Source organism: Protopterus annectens, chromosome 1.part0, assembly GCF_019279795.1.
Source record: "Protopterus annectens isolate FY-2018-M chromosome 1.part0, PAN1.0, whole genome shotgun sequence".
Lineage (NCBI taxonomy): Eukaryota > Metazoa > Chordata > Ceratodontiformes > Protopteridae > Protopterus > Protopterus annectens.
In genome coordinates, this window is record NC_056725.1 from 1,145,496,621 (window position 1) to 1,145,516,826 (window position 20,206).

The 20,206-nt window shown below is 37.8% G+C and overlaps 1 protein-coding gene across 1 annotated transcript in view; it reads right to left on the bottom strand.

Moving 5' to 3' along the window:
- BVES (blood vessel epicardial substance) overlaps positions 1-923 on the bottom strand; it is a 1,268,883-nt gene extending 1,267,960 nt beyond the window's left edge. The window contains exon 1 of the transcript XR_006363991.1: positions 251-923. The gene's annotated coding sequence lies outside the window, so the exon portion shown is untranslated. The remainder of the gene's footprint in view (positions 1-250) is intronic.
- Between the last annotated feature and the right edge of the window lie 19,283 nt (positions 924-20,206).

Here is a 20,206-nt window from a genome sequence, read left to right on the forward strand (position 1 = left end):
TGTGTTTTGTGTGTGTGTGTGTGTGTGTGTGTGTGTGTGTGTGTGTGTGTGTGTGTGTGTGTGTGTGTGTGTGTGAATATATATGTGCGTGTGTATATAAATATAAATATATATAAATGTGTTTGTGTCTATATACATGTGTACATATATATCAATAATCATATGAAAGGCAGAAAAGGCAGTCCTTATTTTCATATGACAAGCTAAAAATACAGTCCTTTTACTAAAGAAAAAGTACATGAAAACAAACCTTCCTGAGAGTAACAGTGAGAGTTTTTCAATAGGGGTTTTACACTCCATGGCATAGCAGTGGTCTTGTTCTAGTGTAACCACCTCTGAATCACAGCAGTGAACAATCTTTTTAAACGTAGTCAATGAAATACCTAAAGGCTGAAAAAGAGTTCCGTAGAGCTCCTGGAAGTCTTGGCTGAAAGTAACACTACGGAGCTGATAGGCTAAATGGATGATCTGAACAACACAGATAACCAAAAGAGTGAAATTCCAAGAGAAAACATCAGCAGCACAGGCATCCAGCCAAGCCCAGACAGACGAACAGAGAAAACCCAGTCCTAGGAAAATATAAACATAAAGGAGACCAAAAAAGCCACTTCCTCCCATATACCCCAGAATAAAGAACACACAGGCCAAATGGAAGACTGAACCTTCCACCTCTTGCTTCCAGGTAACACAGACTGGGTGTCCATAGAGCAGAATGTCCCATAAAGTGACATTATCACCCATGTTCAACTGATCAGCAGGTCCTGAGTTCTCCTGTAGCACTCCAGAAATGTAAGATATTAGTAAAAGAATGTCTACTACAAAAGAAAAGTTGCAAGAGCTGGTCCATTTCTTGTTTATTGCTGCCTGCTAAACTGACTGGCAGCATCAGTCAGACTCCGGCAGCTTTTCTTGGATACGAAAATGTAACCATAGTCCTTGCCTTAGGAAGCAGCTTATGCTAGTAAACTATTCAACATGGAAAAGACTTCTTCAGGGTCCCATAGCCCACCATGTTTAGTGCAGTCGGAAAGACAGACACATTTACTGAACATGATAACTGAAGATACATGCTTAGACTATCCACAGAAAACATTAGTACTGTCTTACTCTGTGTGCAGCTGTTCATTTGTAAACAGCCAATAAGAGTGAACAAAACCACAACAGTGATTGCTTACAGATTGTTTTAGGATATTTAAAATTACATCCTATTATTTATTAGACTGATAATTGTACAATTGTTTGTCTCAGTAATCTCACATGCTAAGTCAGTTGCTTGTTTATGAAACATTACAGACATTTTCCCATTTATGTAAATTAGTCTTACTAGACTTGGGGCCCATTTTCAGACGTCAAGTCGTAGTCATACTAACCAAGGGAAATACAGTCATAACAAAGGAAATCCCCTTATTCTTTTTCTTGATAGCTAAAACCTGATCTTTTACATCCACCTGAGCTACCATCAGCTTAGGCAGCTGAGACCTTAGTTTACTGTCTCATCCGAAGGAAAGAACCTCAGGAGTGCTGCAGCCCCCCACCCTTTATGCTGCACCGTAATGCCAATATGAGAAAATAAATCCAAGCTGCTTCTGTGGGATGACTACAAAGATGTACAGCCATCTCTAAAAGAATAATAGCATGCTGGCTCTTTGGAGGGTGCAAATAACTGTATAACACTGCAGAAAGTCATGTATAACCAAGGATTTGAAATATATCTACAAATGAGCAGTAGAACTGTTCAAAACATGTGTGGTGCATATCTATAATACTGTATGTGAGGATACAGTAAACAGCAGTACAACAAAACACATCTGACTAGAAAGAAATGAAGCTTCAGGAATAACAGAAAAAAATGTGTAAACTAACTGAAGATTTTTGGGGGGAGAAGATTTTGTATTATAATTAGCTTGTAGCCATGATGTCTAGGAAACCATTATGGAGTACGGCCAAATTTCTCAGTTATCCCAGAGTACAGCCTGGGTAAGTGACTTGCTCATACACTAGGTAAAAATGGAGGCTGAGAAAATCAAACCCTAGGACTTTGGGCAGCAACTTGTTAAGAGCTCATTCCCTTAATCCTGTGCACTGACACAGCAGTCCTACCTATAGTGCAGGTGTCCATTTTTAAATACTTTTTAGTTTTTTTTTTTAATTTCTTTACTACAGAAACTGCTATCAAACTTTATGAAAAATGAAGCCTAGTCAATCTATGTATTGAGATTAAATTACCATAATACTTGTTTATTATAAAGAAACAGGTAAACTAAACTGCACAGCTGCAATGAGTATGGGTCCACATTATACTGGTAAACAAATTACAGATGTGGGAAGAAAAGGAGAATTAGACATATCATTATTTTTCAATATCTAAAAAACAAATGTATCATTTTTTTTAGTACTACACTTTATGAGAGATTTTTGCTTTTTGTCTACAGTGACCCCTGCTTTTAAAAGGGAAAAAGCTTCCCATGATAAATTCACCTACATTGACTTCCCAGTGACATCAATGGAGTAGACCATCCAGCGGGTATAAGTGAGGTCATAGGAATCATAGAAAGTTCAAGGCTACTGAGTATTGTGACCATTACACCTTGGCAGTTCCCACTGAAGACTATACCTTCCCTCTCAAGAAGAACTAGCCCTGTAAAGCCCAGGGTGAATTTTTAAATACCCAACCAATTATCCAGATCCCATTTGACGGAAGATAGTGTTTCACACATCAAGAAGAGTCTATTCCAGAGGTGTAGGAGACAATGGCTAATGAGTCTGTCTGTCCACCTTGTTTTACTGATCTGCTGAAGCAGATACATATTCCTTGTTCTGATATTTGTGTGGCTGTTTGATTTATGAAGGTACAAGAGATATATGTAACTTACCTTTATAAAACAGTAGCTCAGCTGCACCAGTTGAAGTCTGAATGACCAACAATGTCTAATAAAACTTAATCTAGTAGCCTGCAGCAAAATGTAAATTAATATTTGTAACTGCAAATGTTGACCTTTTACGTGAAAGTGTTATTATCACTAGTGACAAGTGTGCATCACTGTATTCACACAGCCCAGCTAGAGGTTAGTTAACATAACTGTAAGGCAAGAAGAAGAAGAAGAAGTGACACAGAGGAATGAGGCGCCGCGTTATTAATGAGCTACTTTGTGTGATACAGTGTTTGAATCCCCCCACCCTTTATTTCCATACTGTGTGACCTTGCACAAGTCACTTACCCAGATATTGCTTTGGGACAGTTGGAAATTTGGACTACACTCCTTAATTGTCTCCTGGACTGAATGCCGAGTAACTACCTATGAACAACTCTAGTGAATGGCATCTGTGAAGTGTGCATCAGAACAGTCATCCATGAGATGGAGTTTCCTAGAAAAAGAGTCAGGACACAAGAGAATTGATATTTATTCTGTCTCTACCATTCCATAGTCATTGCTGCGTTTTGTTAGCAAACTGCGTTTTATTCATTTTTTCTTGGAATACTGCCATGTTTGGTTCATGTCAGAAGTCTGAAGTGTTCACCGCGTCCCTTCACTAGCAACAACCAATGAATTAAATAAGTAGAATTTTAAATGAGATGCATTCATTAGGAGTGGCATGAACTCTATGTATCTGATTCTGAAGAGAATTCTGTGCCTTTTCCTGTAATGCAGCAATCATAACGGCAAAATAACTGATCTTGAAAGATAAGCATTTCATTTATTGCTGCTGTGATCATCTTTGTCTAATTACAAAACAGAGTGACAAATAACACGCTGGTATGCCAGCTGAGACAGAAAGAACAGAAAGGGGCAGCCTCTTGTGCCTTGGTGAGAGTCTATCATGTGGGCATAGCAGCACCTAGTGAAACAGAATCTCTTCATAAAGTAGGCAGAAAACACAACCAATGTAACAGTACTTGGGGTATATCATTACGTCTGCTCTTATTTCTCTTTTGCCCCCTGTGTTCTTTCTTCTCTGGCTTTGCAGTTACATTTTTTTCCAGTATTACTGCAGGTTGTTCACCTCTATTCTTCAACTTTACCATGGCAGTTAAGAACACAGACATGTCATAGCTCGCAGAATCTATCAAATGAAAGAATCTACAACTGCAGAGTGCTATGAAAAATCATTAAAGGCAACATGCTGAAAACAGGCGTCATGTAGGCATGCTACACTACCACGGAACCCCATTAAATGTCTCAGTCTGATAATGTTCCCCTCGACTTTTTTTCAGAGAGTACAATTAGAAATAAAGGCAAGTTTATTTGAATAGCACATACTTTAGTTTCACCATTTCAATCTCTATTGCACTGCATTGCATTGCGCTGGTCATCTATAAAGCAATATGCATGACTGAAAAGATTCAAGGCATAGCTGAAACAATAAAGTTCAGAGACAGAAGGGAACGGGAACTTTAAACTGCCCGATGTGCTCACTGCTCGCGTTTTATTTTGTTTTTAACTTTCTGTGATGCACATAGCATGTGCGGCTTTCCATATATTAAATATTAACAATAAGCAACTAAATCAATGTAAAACAATAAAAAGTAGATAAAAGGAAAACACGGGAAGGGAGAGGGTACAACAAAAGAGAGAGCCGCATTGTTTGATCACCATTTGTTTCCTCCTCTGAACTTGCATTGGTAGACTGTTATGGCAGTTTTGCAGACTTTATCCAAGAAGTGATTTCTGCTCCTCTTCTTCTAAAGCATAGCAAACAAACTAAGCATATGGTAAAGCACTTTTTGAGCATTTTAAAGAGAAAAATTAACATGTAAAGAGTTAAGTGAAGCAAGTAGAAGAAAACCTCAGATTTCTGAGTGTGTGTGTGTGTGTGTGTGTGTGTGTGTGTGTGTGTGTGTGTGTGTGCGTGTGTGTGTGTGTGTGTGTGTGTGTGTGTGTGTGTGTGTGTGTGTGTGTGTGTGTGTGTGTGTGTGTGTGTGTGTGTGTGTGTGTGCCTATGAGGAATGAAATCTGACAGTTACCATTCAGGCACTGACCTGACAGGCATGTACAAATTTCATGGCATGGTTCTGGCAAATGTCTCTACCACCTTCTCATTTAGTTGCAAGACAGTGTAGTAGTTTCACTAAAATGATACAGGAATACAATGGGAAAAGGAGGTATATGGAAAACTGGTAAAATTTCAGTCTCACAGTTATAGGGGAGGAGCATATGAGTGGGCAGCAGTTCTTTCAATGAACAAACACAGGAAGGGGCAGTGAGACCTGCCTTACTTAGCTGTGACTGGACTCACCTCTTCTGTTTTATCTGCTGAGGAGGAAAGCTTTCAAAGTAGTTAAGCCTTCGACAAGCCAGACTGGTTAAACATGTAATATGAGAACTCTGTCTTGTGTTTACAGGACTCTTGCTGCCTATTCTTACATGTTTCCAGCTAAGCCAAAAAAAAGTAATTTGAACTGCTGGCTAATGGTCATCACATCTGAGCAGCACCTGTTCAGCTCCAAAATGTAGAATCTGAGTATCTCTTAGCATTGTCATAAGGCTCTACTGTATGTGATTAGTTGGCATGCAGTAATTAAAACAAATAAATAACCAAAATAAAATAGATGCATAAATATATAAATACATAAATAAATAAGAATATCTTTCTGTGTTGTGTCTCACACTTGCCAGCTGGTTTGGGGTTAAATATAGCTCAAGATCCAGGCTGTCTCCTGCCACTGTTCCCTGTCCCTTTCTAAATAAAGAAATTCACCCTTGACATGACCTGAAGCCCCCCTCCCATCCCAACAAGATTTGCCTTTAAAAGTATCTGCTGTTTTGGGAAAGGGGAATTCACCTTTACTCATGCTGCTGTACAAATGCCATTGCATGCTACAAATGCATTTATATTTAATTCTTTTCTGATGTCTGTGTCTGTGTGAGTACAAATATACATGTACCAGTATGCATGCTGCTCAACCTCTAATCTCCAAAATCAGAGATAAAGCAAAAAAACAACATTGAGGACAAAGGCTCTAAATTAGAGAAACGTTTAAATATTGATTATGCTGAACTGGAAAGCAGATGGAATAAGACAACTTCAGTTAACATGCATCTTCTGAATTAAAAGAAGCCTGTGATTTTTAATGACCGTCATAACTTGCTGTTAGTAATCTATGATTTTTTTAACAAAAAAGTCACCTATTTTAAGAGGAATAGAGCAATATTTTGTGGCAGAATCAGGGATATTCCTAGAGATAAACAACACTTGGGAGGTATCCCTATACCATATCTCCCAATCTCTTAGCGCAACAATCTGGAAAAAGCCAAAACAATGGGGGACAAAAGTCCAAACATGGTGACTGATTTAATTATTACTGTTATAAGCTTAGAAAGCTGCTAGAATAATGTGTTTTGTTTTACCATGCATTTTCTAGAGTAAACGCAAATACCTATGTCTGTAAACACTATCATTTTAATGCCAACCTCACCACTGATTTCATCAGGTCTGAATGCAAGACTGTACAAAGACTTGGGAGTGAATATGCATTCAGTTTCCCTACTTTACAGCCTCAAGTTTTTGTACGTCATAAGATTATTAGTAAAGAGACCTTAACTTAACCCATTCTAGTATTATAGACAAGCTCACCAGCTTGAACATAAACCCCTACTTCACGAGATGGGTTCCCAACTGGCTCATGGATAGAACCCACATGGTGAGAGTTGCAGGCTCTATGTCCGACTCTAAACCGGTTACAAGTGGCGTCCCCCAGGGCTCAGTCCTAGGACCCCTCCTGTTAGGTATATACTTCTCAGAGGTACAGGCAAGCAGAGGAGGACTATGGCTGACCAAGTTCACAGATGACTGCAAACTAGAGGCCATAATTGATTCTCTGGCTGATACAGACACCGTCCAGATGGGTCTCACTGAGACGGATACCTGGTGTTAAAATCATGGCCCCAAGCTAAATGCCAAAAAGTACATAGTCATCCCCTTTGGAAAAAACAAAGGACCCGTGAAGTACCACATAGGTGGTAGTCCCCTAAATACAGAAAAATGTAATAAGGGATCTGGGGACCCAAGTAGATAGTAATCTCTCCTTTGATAATCATATTGCCAAGGTGGTTAGAAAATCCTTCTATGTGGCCCACCTAATCAGAAAAGGGTTCACATCTAAAACAAAAGAGGTTATTGTGCCTCTCTACTCATCACTCATTGGACCCATCATAGAATACAATGCCCCATTTGGGATGTACCTTACAAGACACCTGCAACAGCTGGAAAGACCACAAAAGTACCTCACCAAGAGGATTACTGGCCTCAAACAGATGCCCTATGCAACCCGACTCAAGAAACTCCAGCTGTACTCGGTTGCATACTGCTTACTCAGAGGTGATCTCTGCCTGACATACAAGGCCATGTCCAACCCAGAATTGATGGACATGCTCTCCTTAAAAAACAAATCCCGGAGAGCCAAACGCTCTAGAGATATAAACCTCACCACAACGATAAATAGGACATGCTGGTGGGATAGATTCCTGTCCCAGAGACTCCCCATGCTTTGGAACAGGATTCCAATATACATCAGGCAGAGCCCCTCACTAACACTCTTCAAGAGAAACCTTGACGGGTGGATGGGAAACAGAAAATTTACCCCGGGGATCACTGCAGTGGCTCTGCTGGACTGTGGTGCAGGGAACTAATGGCTCTGCTGAACAGAGGTACAGGGAACTAATCTAAGGGGGTGGCAAAAGCCAACACATTCTGGCTAGGCTTATAAATGCCCTCGGGCAGATAGCCTAGTGCTTACCTATAAACCTATGAACCTATGAACTGCCTTCAGAGCACAGTTGTTTGCATGTTAGTATCCTGCTGTTTGTGTAAATATGTTTGAAAATATACCATAACCTACCATAACTCTCAGCCGTCCAGATTTTTGCAGAATGTCAAGATTTTTTCTACATAGTTTTGGTCTGCTTATCATAAAATTTGTAGTTTTCTGGCAAATCATGAGGACTGAAGTCACTAATAATGACATATATTTGTGTTTTAGACTTAATGCCCTTCAGGAAATGCATAGTAATACAAAACTTTGTATTTTAGAAACTTTTTAAGAGTAATATTTAAAATCTGTCCCTATTTTTGCTACTTGGCCCCCCATTATTTCTGGATTTTTCCAGATGTCTTGTGCTAAGAGGTCAAGAGGTATGCTACATATGGATAAATATGTGTGAGCAGATATGTGTGCGCGCAAGTGTGTGTGTGTGTGTGTGTGTGTGTGTGTGTGTGTGTGTGTGTGTGTGTGTGTGTGTGTGTGTGTGTGTGTGTGTGTGTGTGTGTGTCTTGTGTGTGTATTTGGGTCAGAGCACTACTGTGTATTTCTATATTTGGGGCTGTGCTCTTGAATAGTACTGTGTCACTTGTTGCCACCATACTTTTGTCACACAATTTCATAGTGATTGCTGTCCCATAGCAGCAAGTATAATGGTATACTCTTGCAGTACTGCTGCTGAAATGTAATGCTGGCATGTTTGAGAGTGTGTGTGTGCGTGTGTGTGTGCTAATATGTGTGTGTGTGTGTGTGTGTGTGTGTGTGTGTGTGTGTGTGTGTGTGTGTGTGTGTGTGTGTGTGTGTATGCTTTGTAGCAGATCAGAATAACTTGCATTAGGCATTTGCATACTGTTGTAGAATTGTTGTAGGCAGTAGTATGAGGTATTTAGTATCACATTAGCTCAGCTGCTGTGAGGATTGAGGGACAGGTATGCAAAAGTTTCCTACTTAACTGTTGTGCTTACAAAATGAACTGTTCTAGATTAAGTACACATGTAATAAACATTTTGCCTCCCGCAAGGAATATGAGGGGTAACGGTATCATAGTCACAAGTAAAGTAGCCTGAATTTCTGTACAAAGTATACAAATGGTACTGGGATTATGTAGCTAAATATGCTGTAGTCTTTTTAAATCTTTTAATCAAACTGGATGTTGCCCGAATGTGTAACTGAAATTATTGTAAAAAAGCATATTCTAGTGAACTGGAAACAGTAATGCATTTTGGGTATTTCATTCAAAAATGTCACATAATGATGTATATGGGCATTTTGAAAGTCCTGTACACAGAAGGGATATGTAGTATATAACCCTGAAATGTCATTTCAGTATCTTAGTAAAACACATGGATGACTGCCATAGCCTTTGTGAACAGTACAGAGCTATTCTTGTATCACTCTTAGGGTATCTGCAGTTTTTGTGTTGACTTGCAGGATTCAGTAAACAACTTGCTGTTGAACCACCACAGTGCACTCATGTGCACTAATATGCTCTAGAGTAGAATTGTACCATCCCTTGGTCTGAGCCCTCATTTTTCCAGTTGCAGCATTAGCGCTAGGTGTCACCATAGTAACAGATGTGCAGTATACTGAATCTGTTATCACCTACTATTGATTAATTAGTGAGTGATGACATTCTTCATGCACTTCTGACAAAACCTCTAAATGATATGTGGTTGAGATAAGGAAAGCATCAGGCATTTAAAAGTCGTCACACCAATCATCATGTCAGCTTTACAGATTTCAGCTAAGATAAAATCACAGCTGATTTGTAAATAGAAACTGACAGTGAATATCACTTGAAAGCAACAACCAAAATTATCATAACCACTGTCCCAAACACAACACACTGATTCCCAGTCATTACATGTCTTGCTCCCTTTCTATTGCATATCTGTTTGAATAAATGACACAGTCTGATCCCTAGTCATTCATCACATACTCCTATCCTATGTGTGATGTATCTCCACAAATCCCTGATCTTTCAATGAACAGTCATCACCAACCCTACTCAATCAACATTCTTCTTCTACTGATCCAAATACACACACGCACACACGCACACACACTTGCACACACATTCGCACACACACACACACACACACACACACACACACACACACACACACACACACACACACACACACACACACACACACACACACACTTTAAACATTGATCCCCAAAGTTATCACACACCCTTGTTCCACTTCACAGTGTCCCAAACACATACACACATTTTGCTTGGAAGAACCAGCCTTATTTTAATTTATATGCAATAAACTGCATTAGTTTTATAAAGACTGGTAGTGTCAGTTGCTGTAATCTTTAATCTTTCACAATATACACACATATGTATGTACATGAACTTTGACTTGCAAACTGAGCATAACTCATTTTCAGCTGGGCCCAGGGTGTGAAGTCCCACATAACATACACAGGTATATCATACACAAAAAGTCAAATATGCAGTAGACAGCACAGTCAGCTAGTGTTTATAAACACCAAACATTTAATGGGATGAAATAGTGAATGAAAATATAAAATCAGGGTATGAGAACCATACAAGTATTATAGTGCAGTTACTTAGCTGGTCAGACAAACAGAAAGTACAGATCGTCAAGAGATTTATAAAAGAGGAAAAATGTCACACTAACCACATTAAGAAAGTTTGTCATTTTGGGTACCTGCAATGTGTTGTGAATGATAGTAGGCTGGACAAAAAAGAGACAGTAAGGAAGTAGGGAGAACAGTGCCCATTAAAGATTGTACAGAAATTTCAGATGAGCAGGACACAGATAATAGGCATAAGTAAGGTGGGACAGGATGATGAGACTAGTAGAATGGGTGAGTAGAAGTGGGGTTAGACTCAACAATAAGAAAACCTAAGAGCAAAAGTTACTACATAAGAAGAGAGAAGCTACAAATGAAGATGAGGGGTTAACGATGAATAAATGTCAATAGCTAGTATACTCAGGAACATCTAATGGCAGCTCATTGGATATTAGTGAGAATTGCAGCTGTTTAGCCAGTTTGTGTAATAGTTTTACTGCCATTTATTTATTTATTTATTTATTTATTTATTTATTTATTTATTATTATTTTTGTGAAGGATAGTTCAGAATCGAAAGGGGGGGGGGTGTGGTTATACCTGTAGAGCTGAAGCAATATTGTTCAGATACCATAGTCTACATTAGACCTGTGTAACTGCAAAATACCATTCCAGTTTCAGTCACTGCATGTAAATGAACAGACAAGCAATACATATAACCTATCTGGCAAAAACAGGAAAGTATATCCTCTCCTACCATGTTTTGTGGTAACATGCAAAAGAAGTGTGATGAAAAATCAGCTAATAATATATGTAACAATATACACAAACTGAGTGCATAATACATTGAGATTGTATTTGTGCACCTTGCATCACTTCAGTTAGGACACACCATTCATCTGTAATGAGGCATTCTGCACACACAATTTTTCAAAATGCAGATTTACGCCTGTATGTAAACACCAAAGGGTAAAAAAGCCATAAAGACCATTCAGCAAAACCTGCAAGAAATACCCAACTGAGACAGCGAGAAAAAGAGAGAGAGAGAGAGAGTTTTCACCGAGTAAAATTTAAACCTTCTGTAAGGAATACCTGTGGGATATATGAAAACCACCACTTAAGGATATATCAGTGTTTCAGTTACATGGCTTTTGAATACCCGTGATGTTTTTCTTTTCATTTTTAAGTTTTGTAGGTACATACAGACAAATAGAACAAAACTGCACTACCTATAGATGTCCACTTTTTTTAAACATCAGTACAGAACAAGTGGAACCACAGAGCTTAAATTAAGCTAGAAGTATATAAACATTAGGGTGCTGGCAATTATAACAAATAATAGCCAAACAAAAGGGTGGAAAAGGTCACACTGACAACCCATTCAGAAAAAAAAAATGCAAGAAAGATCCAGCGAAGATAAAGTCTTCACTGTGTGACACCTTTAACATTATGCAGGAAGGCCCATGGGATATATGCAAATGACCCCATAAGGTCTCATGCATATTTATGAGTTTTTATTTATATTCAGTAACACTGCAGCAAATGCTAAAGGTAAACAATAATTCTACAGCCATACAAAAGTGAGACAGAAAAGAATTTTAGCATATTATCCATGTGTCTCTAAGGATTTATATACTCATAAGCACAATATATATTATAGACAACTGCTCTTGCAGTTGCAAAAGTTCTTCTTGTTTTCTTGTCTTCTAGGAGTGAGCTATTATGTTAAAAAACTAGAAAATAAAACAACTTTCAGTTTATAGAATGTGTTAGTTGCATCCTAGTGGGCTCCAAACATTGCATACACTTGTAACAGTTCATTATTCTGGATCTTACTAGCAAGTGGCTGTGTCTCTCTCAGGTTTTGTTCTAGCAAGCAGTTGTGACACAATAACAGCTCTCTCTTTATTTATTGTTTTTGTATTGACAGATAGCAGTAACTTCCAAAACAGCAGAAATAAAATAGTAAGATGCAGATTAAGCAAAACAAAACTCAAGGACAGTCTATTGGCGGACCTCATGCCTACAAATGATGCAAGTTTTGTGCCTCATAAATTGAAGGGATTAGCTAGCAAAATAATGGTAAAACAAAAAAACTATTGCAAACTTGAATTAACAGCCTTTTAGGCACAAAACTCTGCTTAATAAACAATGGATAGTGCTGACTTGCTGCACAGAAGGCATTTACTGGCAACCAAAGGTTAGTACAGCTGAAGGTTTCAGGTAAAAGCAACTTTATAACATCACTTCATCACATGAACCCAATATTCTGTCTAGTTTACCAGTCTAATATGAAGATGTAGGTTCCAAATTCCAAAACACCAAAACACTAAAACACTCGAGTACAAGAGTACAGACTTCTGAATGATTTGATGCACCCCCCTCTTTGCCTCTCTCTCTCTCTCTCTCTCTCTCTCTGTATCACATCACTTTGGAGCTAACATCATGCATCCTCTTTACTCTATGACTTTCTTAGCTACTAAAGTTTTGTCTGTGATTTCATCTTATAGAACTATCTGCCTCTTTCTGATATTATTTACTGCAACTGACAACTAATTTGCTAAAAGGACCAACCACCGAAGACATCCTGCTGTACACTAACACCCAGCATTCTGTGTCTAATTCATAAAATATTTGCCTGGACAGTTTGCACCTAGCAGACCTGCCTACATCTTTTGAAAACACCGTCAGCCTCTCCCAGTCGTGCCATCACACCAAGTTGCAATATATGTACACACACACACACACACACACACACACACACACACACACACACACACACACACACGCAATGGGTGGGGGGTGTGCATGTGTATTCATATGCATAAATATGATATACGATACATTTTAATGAAAAAGCTAAACTATATTTGCTAATCCCAGAGTATAACATATTTTGGGTGCATTGTATTCCATCAAATGTACCATTTGTTGACAAATTATTTGTGGTCTCTATTGGTCAAATGTTTGGATTGTCAAAGGTAGAGATTGTGAAATTGTTCAATATCATTAGGAAGGTAATTCGGATCGGGTACTAATGCCAGAACTTTCATTTGTAACATCAGTTTCAACATTGGGGTTGAGTGTGAGCATGTGCCAAATATTTTATATATTGTGTATGTGTGTGTGTGTGTGTGTGTGTGTGTGTGTGTGTGTGTGTGTGTGTGTGTGTGTGTGTGTGTGTGTGTGTCCTTTTGTCTTGTTTAGTGATACTTTTCTGAAGAATGTGGCAGAATGGCTTTGATGTAGTGCAATTTGTCCCATCATTCCATCATCAGCTATAATAAATGAACATAAATGTCTTAAAAAGGGAATATAAATATTGTTGCAGCATAGTTTAAAACAATATTATTAGTATTAACAAAAACAACAAGGATATTTAGAAGCTCTGCTTTTATTGTTTTGTCCAGAAGTAACATGTAGAATGAAATGATTGATTTTTTACTTTGTAAAGGTCAAGTTTCCTGTCATTATGGTATTATATTATAAGAAATCAAGGCATCACTGCTTACTTGATCCCACATTTAGACTTATGCCTATTACAATCCAAAAATAAAATGCTGAAGATGAATATCACCAAGATTTTTGTTCGGGTTAGATGGATCAGTCTAACTGTTCAAGTTCTGTACATCTATATGCTAGTAGAGAAAAATGTGTTTCATGTCATCAGTGTTACAGGAAGTAATAATATATGCACAAGAATGCTGGCATTTCAGTTGTTATTTCAGTCTATATAAATTTATTATGCTATTTAGGATGCCAGGTTTAGCAATTACAATCTCAGCAGTTTTTGCCGTTCTGAAATAACATCAGCGCTACTATAGCCTTCCCACATTAAGCTTTTTGTTTCTTGATGAAATCTGAACCCATGTAAAGGGAAAAAAAGGTAGCAATCTTACATTTTTGCTTCTTGTGGAAATCCTTTCAACCTTCTGACTTTTGTTGAACATTAATAACTTTGCATTCAGCGTGACATCCCTTTTTCAACATACATACATACATATATATATATATATATATATATATATATATATATATATATATATATATATATTCATACACTGGAGGTTTGGGACCACACTTTAACCTTCATCATAAACAAAATGTCTATTATTTTGTAACAGTACTCAACTAATTAAAGACCACATCACACAAAAATAGATACAAGTAGTAGAAGACTGATTTTGCTTACAATCCTGTATTTAAACCATAATGGTTAAAACACTTAAATTCTACTTAATGTCAGTATTAAGCAAGTATGTTCTTACCAATTAACGTAACAGCTTGAAGTTACAAGAGATACCTGTCTGAGAAGCACAAAACTAATTGGAGCTAATTAAAAGTTTGGTTGCATTTTTTATATATTTTATTGGTATTTTAAAATCTATGAACATACTGGGCTGAATTTAATTTTTATTGCAAATTACTCTTGTGTATGTAAAAACAAATATATGGGCTAAATCTTCTGAAGAAATATAATATGTGTAGCAGATAATTATATTGTAAATGTGTCAAAATGTAGTAAGTCTAAAATGCAAGTGTTTCTGCAGCAGAATAAACCCCCTGCATCACATTCTCCAGCTAGTTGTGCATTCTAACTCTGATGTTACAGAAACTCAGGAACAATTAAACACGTGGTTTTGCTGGAGAATCGATATTTCCTTTTCAGTTACATTATCCGACCTCAAAGTCAAAATACAGAGGTGGTAGGGGAGTGATTATGTGACCCCAACATGGAAAGTGCAACCTGCTCCCCTGTAGAAATGTTATTTAGTGATTTTCATGTTTTTTAGTCTGTTTTAGAGTGAGTTTTGGAATTTATTTTCACGTCTTTATTTTTCTGTTTAATATTCAGACTTGTGCTAGTTTAGTTCTTGTAGTCTTACCTATATGGCATGCATTCCAAATGCCTTGATATTCAGAAGCATAAAGCTGTAAGGTAAAATATTACTGTGTTCCAAACAAGAAATAAACAATATTTATGAGAAAGTATATTTATATTTCTTATTTACCAGGGTAGTGCACTGATCAATACTGACCAATTTCAAGTGGGATATTAAGGATAGCTTTTATTTGTGTGGTCAGTAGCAATACATAAACTGTTTTATTTACATAATTTTACATTTGTCATAATCTTTTCGCTCAGGTTTCTAATGATCACATATTTAAAAGAGTGTCTTGCCTAAACATAACTGCACACTAAGATAGCAAGATAGTGCAGAGTGCCTTCAATAGTTTTCATTAAAATGTGAACTAGTTTATCAAATCAGCAGTAATGTATTTTTAAAGTAGTATTCATGAATAAAGTATTACATAATGTTTGGTAGCAATCCTTACTTAACTTCTAATGATTTTGAAGAAAGCTGCCTATTTGAGCTCATTACCCAAATTCATCAGGTCAGCTTGAGCCATATTTATTCTTTGAAATCTAGTTCATCTAGTTTGCTGTCATCATATCTACTACACTTCAATGAGTAGGAAATCCTCAGCAATACAGCCTCACTGTAGAGGCAGTGGCTGAACAGATGTAGGAAACCCAAGTGTTAAGTGGGAGTATTCTGGGAATGCATAGCTGATGCTTCTTTTCACAGGTTTGTTCAACTTTCACTTCTGAAACAGATTTGCCCATAGAGCTAAGGAGGTCAGGAGCAGTCTGAATAAGACATGATCAAGACTTCAACATCTGAGGCAGTTACAAGGAGCTATGCATAAAACATAGGGATCACTTGTTATGGCTATAAATCTACATACCAGAGGTTAGGGAAGCAATCAAGTTAATGTAAGATGGCTAATGTGAAACGCTTGCATATTTGAATAATGGGTACTGACAAGTCAGAAAAGCAGCAAGCATGTCATTCACAGAAGTTGAGAATTGGATCTGACATGATTTGACAGAGGCCTTGAAGAAAGACTTTTGGATGGCCTCAGAGAGGATCTAACAGACCATTCATTGTCACAGCTGCCATGGCATAGTGGTTAACTGCTGTGACTGTAGTCTTGGGGGAGAAAGATATTACCCAGTCTATCCTCAACAAGGGAGATGAAATGTTAACTTCAATTAGGGACATTATCTAGAGATAAAAGGAACACTTAGAGGAACTCTTGAATCCAGTGGGCATGCTCTCTTCTGATTAGGCAGTCCAAAATGGTGGGATGGATCCATTTTTGAAGATGAAGATGAAGTTTGATACAGCCCTGAAACAGTTCCACCATAGCAAGAATGCAGGAGTAGAGGAGATTAGGCTGGAAAGTTTAAGTCTCTAGATATTCTTGGACTGTTGTGGCTGCTGCATCTTTCCAAGGTTGTGTGGAAGGCAAGCATATTGAGTTTGGACTGGCAAGTTGGAGTGGAAATCCCCATTTTCAAAAAAGAGTGCCAGAAAGTTGTGCTCCACTCACAATTATATCATACTATCAACTTATCTGTGAAAGCCTATGCTGAGGTCCTGGACAGGAGATTTTATTCAATAGCAGAGCCTCTGTTTCTGGATGAACAATGTGCATTTCATTCTTATTGTGGAACAGTAGATCTCGTCTTCATCTTGGTATGGCGTATGTGCTCATCTGACTTTCTAATGCCGTCTTTTGCCTTGTTATAAATAAAGTGCTTTAACACATGTAGCCCTTCATATACTATAAGCAGTTACACACCAAGGTAAATACTCCAGATTGTGAACAAATCTAACAGGATCTAACCCCTCAACAGAAGCCAAGACCATTTGGGTTAAGTGATTTTTACTTCTTGTGTTTAATATTGAGTATACTGTCATTGACTGCACTATTTGTAGCTGGTTTTAGTGACCTGGATGTGAATTAATTTTCTGTTTTTTTCTCTGGTGGCAGAAGAACAAAGTAGTTCCAGGCTTGTGATTACTAGTCAGGTACAAAGAAATGTGTTGCTGTTGGCTGGTATGTTTTGTTGTTGTTTTTTATCTTCTTATAAATAAAGCATATTAGTGTGGTGCTACAGTTAGAGCAGTGCCAATGCAACATTGCATTGTACAGAAGTAGATGACTTGATCTACATCTGTTCTGGTATCTCCATCTATGCCCAGACATTATATTGTCAGTAAGATAGGTGCCCATAGCTCTCTGCAGCTGCAAAGCAATGCACAGTGTGCGCTTGGATTACTGTATACTCGACCCAACAGCCCAATGCTGTTCATAAAGCTTACAGTTGTCATCTTAGATAGCAAGCTCCCTAAGTTTGATCTGACAGTGCTGCCCATGCACTCTCCATAAATTCACTCCTCCTTACCTCTTAAATTAATGTAGCCTGTTTATTTCTCCATAAATCAACTCATATGGTCAGAGCCAGATCATGATGAAATGGAGCCCTAGTAGGCAGGGTAATGGACTACCCCCACCCCCCGCAGTCATACTAGTATACCATTATTTGGCTATCTTTCCTCAAGTACCTTAAAACACTGTTCAAACCTGTCTTTGTGCATACTATTTCTTCTTTTCTTTATTTCACAATGATCAGTGAAAGTTTGATTTAATGTAAAATTATTTAAAATTTTACAGCAAATATACTGACAATCATTTGCTAAACAAAACAAAACAAAAACAGTCTCAGAATGAAAACAGACTTAGCAACAGTAAACTTTTCTTCTCTTAAAGCTCAAATTTATTGAAAATGCTCCTGGCAACCCATTAAACTATAAGATGTGCAAGGGCTCAGAATCAAACAGCATACAGTGAAGCACTATTTAGCATCTCTTCGAAGAATGTGGAAATTCAAAAGATACATATGCAACTCATTTGCTGAACAGATTGGGGCAGGCCACTGAATGCAAGTGTCCCTTTTCAGGGGCAGCCTAGGAGCACTGTCTGGTGAAGTACCTTGGTCAGAGCCACACAGTAGAGAAATGAAAGCTGATGGAATCAAACCCTTCACTACAAAAACAGCTCATAGCCTTACTCAACTGCACTAAGTACCAGATAGATTGTTGCAGCCCAGCACAATGCATTCCACATTGATGTCCCTACAAAAAAGGTTTATTAAAAATGCATTCACAGTTAAAATATCAACATTAAACTCATAGATGTTACGTTGTCCAGTTTATTTGCACCCAAATAATAAACACACCATCAACAGTCAACAAAACAAGGAAACCAAGGATCATACACAAAGAACATGGCTCATATAATGATGTTTGCTACAATTAATTCCTTCCTTTCTTTACACCATAGCTAGGTAGATTACAGGGGCCAATATTTATACATACACAGCCATCAAATACAGCCAGTTGCATGACTGCACACCTCCAATATCTGCTTGAGAGCAAGTGAATTACTACATCCATAAATAATTGGCAGAAATTTATCTCAGCTCACTGTTATTGAAACCATAGAGTGGAACTCATTACAATTTGCAGCCCGACTCCTCTTCCCTCTCAGCTTCTTAGCTTGAATGAGAGACAAAGACCCAAAAATCACGAATAAATGTTATATTCTTCTCCTATAGAAAGTTACTGAAATAAAATGTTTTGCATAGGGAGCATTTTCTGAAGAATACAAAGTCTGAAACTCATACCTATCATTTTAATGACTATAATCCAAAACAATTTGTCAGAAATCCACAAATTTTACAAGGAATGGACAAAAGTACCTCTCAATGTTTTTGTTCAGCACATGAGATGGTAGCTGGTGGGTTGTCATTGTTGCCAAATGGGCTCAATGTAATATACCACATTTTGTTATTTATTAATTATGCATGATTTGCAAAGGTTGCATGACTAGAAAACGTCATATCCTATTGTTTTACATGTATGGCAATTGATTTAATATCTGTATATATTAAGCACTTGTAGAATTTCCCATAATTTGTAGGTGTATTTGACAGCAATATTTTTTTTTGCCAAATATGTTTTGAACACTAAAACCTGTACCTTAAAGGAAAGTGCTTCCAATGTACTCTCTGAGATCATACACCAACAATCACCAGCTATGGTTAACATTGTAGTTTCATCATGGCTGTGGGCTTATAACACTTGGTAAGGAATTATAAGTAAAGAAATCAGGAATTAAAAGGCCACTTGGAATTTTGTGGCACCCTGTACTTTTATAATGGCAGATATTGGACATTTGAGAGATACAGTGGGATTTGTTAATTTCTTCTGTAGGATGAGAATGAGCAGAAAGCTCCTATAGCCATTGTAGCTATAGCTGCTTGTAGAATTCATGGGGAGGGGAACATAACCCAGAAAATCATGCAGTCCAGCAGGGTGGTGTTCTGTAATCTTTGAAGGAAGAAACACACACACACACACACACACACACACACACACACACACACACACACACACACACACACACACACACACACACCATATATATGTTTTGCAATAAAGTATGAAGGTAACTAGTGGTGTTCCACAAGGCTCAGTGTTGTGACCTCTTCTTTTCAGCATTTACCTTTTCCAGTCTCCAGACCAAGAAGCAGGACTTCTGGTTATCTAAGTCTGCAGATGATTGCAAACTGGGAGTTACTTTTAAGTTCCCTTCTGATAGTCTAACCCTTCCACAATAGCTCACCCTCTTAAATACCTAGTGTACTGAACATATGTTTAAAGTAAATGCCAGAAAGAGCAATATAATTGCATTTGGTAGACAAACTTTCCCTTCAGTCTATAGTATAGCCAATAGCCCTATAGTCAGAGACCTTGTAGTCAGGGGCTTTGAAAAATTGATTGATAATTCTCTCTCCTTCAATCATCATTTAATAGCAGTAGTCAAAGAATTTAATGCAGCTAAGTAGAAGGAATATCTGAAGAGGTCACCATTCCGTTACATTTAATGTTGATTAGGCCAGTTATTGGATGCACCCCCAACAGACATAAAATCAACTAAAAAGCCCTCAGAGGTTCCTAACTTAAAAGACCCATCCATCCATCCAT